Raw genomic sequence first — 6,000 nt, forward strand, 5'->3', positions numbered from 1 at the left:
ATTCTTATGGAGAACTGGCTTTTCGAAAATTACAGTTGGGAAGGTCTGAACAGTTTTCATTAGTCTTAGAAATTCTGAGAGCTGGTTCACAAGTGGAGCTTGTTAGTGCATTGTCTGTGCATAAGGAGAGACTGGAGTTAAGTCTGAGCACATTGCCTTGCTACGTATAGAGAATAAATTTGTCACACAAGGCCCAGACACATACAACCACATGTGCATGTAACCCAGTCATGTTGTTGTTATTCACATTTATTAGACACCTATTCCAGCCAATGCCTTGAAGGCCCATCAAAAGATAGCATTTAGACAGCAGACATATCTCCTGTCATAACCTTCCTCACTATTGTGAGATGTATTTCTGCTTAATTAAATTTTTCTCAGTTTACATCTCTACCTATATATTAGTAAGGGTAAATTTTATGCAAATGTAAGTGGCCATACTATTCCATTGTATTGATGGCATCTATCCCATGTTCTTATTCCTTGGCAAACACCTAATGAACCTACAATATATTTGGGCAAAGCTTGGAAAGCTCATTTAACTGAGCTATCCAGCTGGAAACATGAGTGAACAGAATTGGCAGCCCTGTCTCCAGTAGACTGCGCAATGTTAGCTAAGATGCATGCCTCTCGTTGAGTTTTATTACATATATTAAACATTTAAAGCTGATCTCTCTCTCACCCAACCACCTCTATTTCCTAAACTACATTTCCCAATATAAGCACAAGATGGCAATCTTCTACTGCCTTTCATCCGGGCTCACTCCAGTCGTCCAGGAACATTGCGCTCAAACAATATCCCTTCAGAAGTCATAATGTTAGCTTTTCTCCTGAAAAGAACAGCAAATGGACTTCTCAGAGTTCAGAAGTCTTAGTGGGAAAATGCCAGATGAAGTGAAGGCTCATGAAGGATCATTTTAGTATAAAGAGAGAAAACTCCTCCTAAAGTAGAAGGGTAACAATGCAATTTTGTGCACGACTTCTCAGAAATAAGTGCTTAGTGGCACTTACTTAAGTGGGATGGCAGCCTGAACTGAATTACCTGAACTGCTTTGCTCTATCATTCAAACAATGCACTCAGCACATGCAACATTAGAAACAAGCTGGCTTCGTTCAAAATCCACCACGATGCATGAACACAGACTCCCCAAGTGTCTCTGTTTTCTAGGGACAGTCCCAGATTTACAGAAGCCATTCCGATTTCTGATTTGATCCTGGAATGTCCAGTTTTCCCTTAGGACATCCCTAATTTGATTGGAGAAATGTTGGAGGGTTAAGTGGCCCCTGAGCCAGGGAGATACAACCTTTAGAAGACATCTGAAGACAGTCCTGTATAGGGGATATGTTTAATATTTTATGTTTTATTCTCTTTTTATATATGTTGGAAGCCTCCCAAAATGGCTAGGGCAGCCCAATCAGATGGGTGAGTTGTTATTGTATAGGATATCTCTATTTTCATCAGAGAAATGTTGGAGGACATGTGAACATCTGGGTTGACAGAACTCCTCAGGGAAAGCCAGGCCCCATTCCTGCTTTGGAGGGCCCTTCAGTTGGCTGCTTTCATAGCTGGCCTGCACCAACCAGGTCATCTGAGGGCCTGATGCCTTGGAACCCCCATTACCATGCCACAAAGTAAACATTGGAGCAAGTGCTACCAGGAAGGTAGTTTGCCAGTTGACAGCCTCTCTGTTGTCCTCACTTGTGTCCTCAGGGCAATGAATGAAGGGCAGGCCAGTCTGTTAGTAGCAGGCATTTTAGACAAGGGTCTGAAGCCCTGTAACTGGCAAATGTCCCCCCCCCCCCAGTCCCATCCTGGAATGCTGGACCTGGGAAAATGGGACTGTATGAATCATGCCCACTTCTTAAGAACATAAGACAAACCCTCCTAGACCAGACCAAAGACCCATCTAGTTTTGTTCTCATGATGGCCAACCAGGTGCCTGTGGAAAGTTCTCACCTGCTTCCCATAGGCATCAGATTGGCCACTGTGGCTACTGACACATGACAACTATGGCCTCGACGTACCTATCTGCTTTGATTTTGTGTCCTGGTTTTTTAAGGCTGGCTGCAATGGGAGCAGAACTGGTTGCACAAGTCTCTGCTCCAACCTCCTACATAAAAGCATTGTAGTCACTCCACCTTGTTTTCGTCATTTCTTTTAGGTGTGTAGCTCTCTTTTGGTGAGAACACCGAGTGTGTCCTTTGGAAGGATGCGAGATAAGTTGTGCTTTGAAGAGGAATAAAGCACCATGAGAGGGAATCCAATTCAAGTCAAGCTGAACCCTTTCACCGGGAAGGACCATACCAGATACTATTAAAAATAAAATAAAATTGAATAGCCTCCTCATGTGCAGATGCTATGCTTAAATGAACATTGTATTGTGTAGTTACATACAGGTGTCAACTCAGCATACTCTCCAACGTTTCTCCAATGAAAATAGGGATGTCTGTTCCATAATAATATTATTAATACTAATTTTACTATTTATTCCCCATCCATCTGACAGAGATGCCCCAGCCACCCTGGGCAGCTTCCAACATAATATAAAAGCATAATAAAACATTAAATATTTTTTTAAAACTTCCCTATACAGGGCTGTCTTCAGATGGCTCAGGGATCGGATAACTCCATACCCTCCAATATTTCTCTGATGAAAATAGGGACGTCCTAAAGAAAAGCGGGACATTCTGGGATCAAATTAGAAACCTGGACAGCTTCTGTAAATCTGGGACTGTCCCTGGAAAACAGGGACACTTGGAGGGTTTGCCTCAATAGGCCAAAGACAGTTGTACTGCTACACCATATATTTGACCTCAGCCATAAGGCCAAGATATGCCTTATCTAAAACCCATGGCTTCCCCATTGAGCCAGGGAACTGGGTATATTCATAAAGGATAGGTCTAACTATGACTGCTACCCATATTGGTTATATGGAGCCTCTGTGTTCACAGGAAGTCTACTTTTCTGTGCTCTCCAATTGCTGGGGAGCACCATTGCGAGAGGGCCTTCAAGCTTCTGAGCCCTGCTTGTGGACTTCCCAGAAGCATCTGATTGGCCACTGTAGGAAGAAGGATGTAGGTCCTAGATGCTTGGTGTGATGTGATGGCACTATTATGTTCTTGAGCTAATTTCCCATTGATTCAGTGAAGTGGGAAAGCTCCACTTTGCATTGTTAAAATATATGAGTGAGGATGTGTCAGAGCCAGGACATTGTTGGGACTGATACATTAATTTTAAAACACTTTTATCATATATGTTGAAGATGCCAGAAGGCTATGGGCTTATGGCAACTTGATGATTAAAGTTATATTTCAAATAGATTTAAACTGAGATTATCCCATCTGCCTACTAAATATTGCAAAATGCAGTCTTCTGGCGATCTATCAGCTACGCGTGTTATAAATTCTTTCTATGGCTAGGATATTAAATGACCAAACATGGAAAGTTAAGCCAAAGAGTCCCATTAAGGTAGAATTAAGATGAAAGTTGTGGAAACACCTTGGGGTTGTCAAATTTATGCAAGTCAGAAACTTGCATAAAAGAGAATTAAAAATGAAAGGTCATGGCATGGCAGCACCTTCATAACACTATAGCTGATCCATAGTCATTTAGAAATTATAAGGGATATCATTATTTTAATACTCAACATGAGAGGAATGAATTGTATTGAATCTTAATACATTTTCTACTAGTAATGTTGTTAATAGGATAAAAATTGGAACCATGATTCCTTTCATCTCTGTAGATCTACATATTCCTGAAGTCAGACCACTGTTCTGCTCTGAAGTATTCAATTGACAACCACTTTCAAAGGCAGTAGTGTGAAGTTGCCTCTCTCTCTTTCTTAACAATAGATGCTTGTATAATAACTGCCAATCATGACATGACTTGGATTATTGCAAACACTGGCCTGGCACACAGACCATGCACATAATTCACTCAGATGCTGCATATCACTATTTGGCAATCTACATCACAGCAAGTCTTAGGCAAGTCAAATGCAGTCTGATCCAAATTCACATTGGCACCTCTTGAATATTGTATGCATCTCAGCAAGATAAAGTGCATTTCCATGCCATTATGCGGTCCTTTTCAGGTTCCTTTTGCCATTATTATAACAAATCCTTTTGTAATTCAAGGTATAGTGCAAAGAAAGACCTAGCAAAACTGTTCTTTCTAGCTATACAAATGCTTTGGCAAGTCCACATTTGAAAAGAACCCTGATTGCCAAAGCTATTCCTACTGTTCTGAGATTATGTGGCACTTTACTTGAGTTTGGGAAGATGGACTCTGAACTTTAAAGTCTGCTTTTACACACAAAGGAAGATTTCTGTAGATGTGCAGAAGAGAAAGGGACTGTGTCTCTAGCTTTGATTACAGATAATTCTGGAACTATTTATCTCAGAGATAATGGCTTTCATCCTAGCCAAATCACCAGATGAACCCTTTTATGTTTCTCTTACATAAATGACTAGTTGCTGTTCACTGATATGAAGAAGTAGTAGGGATATTGCAATGGGAGCAATGCCTGGCCTGGACTCTACTAATAGGGACGCCATTGAGTGAGTACAAGATGTAAAGAGAGACACTCTTTCCACCTGCACACCCCATCATCATAATATGAGCATCACATGTACAATATGTCAATATAATGGCCCAACCCCCTTAGTGCTCTGATACCTGCATTGGCCCTTCTATCCCAAAGGAGACATTGGATTGTCTGAACCCACTGTCATGGTCTCAACTTGGGGGGAGTAACTTAAAATGGTTGCTGTAACAAGCACAGTGCTTTGCTTTCTATCACTTGTTCCATTCTTTTTCTGCTTTTTGAAACATATTGTTTGCCTGTTCTTTGTTTTTGTTTTTATTGCATCTCTGAAGTTGCATAAACCACCCTGGGAATTTGTTTGAAAGGAAGGGTGGAAATCTCTATAATACTTAATTGGAAGAAGGCACCAAATTAGTTTCGATTGCGGTTCGGTTCATGGAAAATTATGTCCACTCGCCAGTATGTAGTATTACATGACTAATACAAAGCTCCTGTTAACAAGATGCGGTGAGATGAGATGGGCTGGGGAGCATCACAAGTCACTCACATGCTGTGCAAAGAACCTGCATTGCAATGAAGCATGTGGAAATCTTGAGCCTTTGAGAAGTACATTTCACCATAAATTATCCTGTAATTGCTTGGCAACCATTAGACTAGCATAATATGTTATTTACAGATATAGTCAAAATTATAATTGTGTCTAAGGTACAGGCAGCTAAATCGGTAACTGAATGATTCATTCCCGAAATGCTTCAAGGCAACTCCAGGTGGCAGATATACCTGGAGCTGTATGGAAAGTCATTAGTATTTACCAGCAAGTCATTGCCAAGAAGTTGCCAACCTCTGGTCTTGTGTACGGTGAGATGGTAAATGTGATAAGACACTTGTTGAAAACCCCAAGACAGATTTCCAATTACTTTCCATTAGTCAGATGGTGAGATGGAGGTTCTTTCCCCATTCTGCTTCACAGCAGTGACGGTTCACATGAGTTTTGGGGCATAGCGGCTGTGTTAAATTTGAGGATATGGCAGCCCCTAGGCCAGGGTTAGCCAATGTGGTGCCCTCTAAATGTTGGTGAGCTATAGGATCCATCATCCCTGACCGTTTGCCATGCCAGCTGTGGCTGATAGGAGTTGGAGTCCAACAACAGGGCACCACATTGGCTGAACCTGCCCTAGACACCTGGCACGCTGGCTGAATAAAACATCATCATCATCATCATCATCATCATCATCATCATCATCATGTATTATTTATACCCTGCCCATCTGGCTGAGTTTCCCCAGCCACTCTGGGCAGCTCCCAATCAAATGTTAAAAACAATACAGCATTAACATACAATTATTTGTGTTCTGTGGGCTGCTATCTTTTCATAACAGCACAACAGGCTACGATTTTAACTTTTGTTATACTCATTCCACCACAACTCTGCAATCCCTGACTCTGTTAT

Source organism: Podarcis raffonei, chromosome 4 (genome assembly GCF_027172205.1).
Source record: "Podarcis raffonei isolate rPodRaf1 chromosome 4, rPodRaf1.pri, whole genome shotgun sequence".
In the NCBI taxonomy this organism is placed as follows: Eukaryota; Metazoa; Chordata; class Lepidosauria; order Squamata; family Lacertidae; genus Podarcis; species Podarcis raffonei.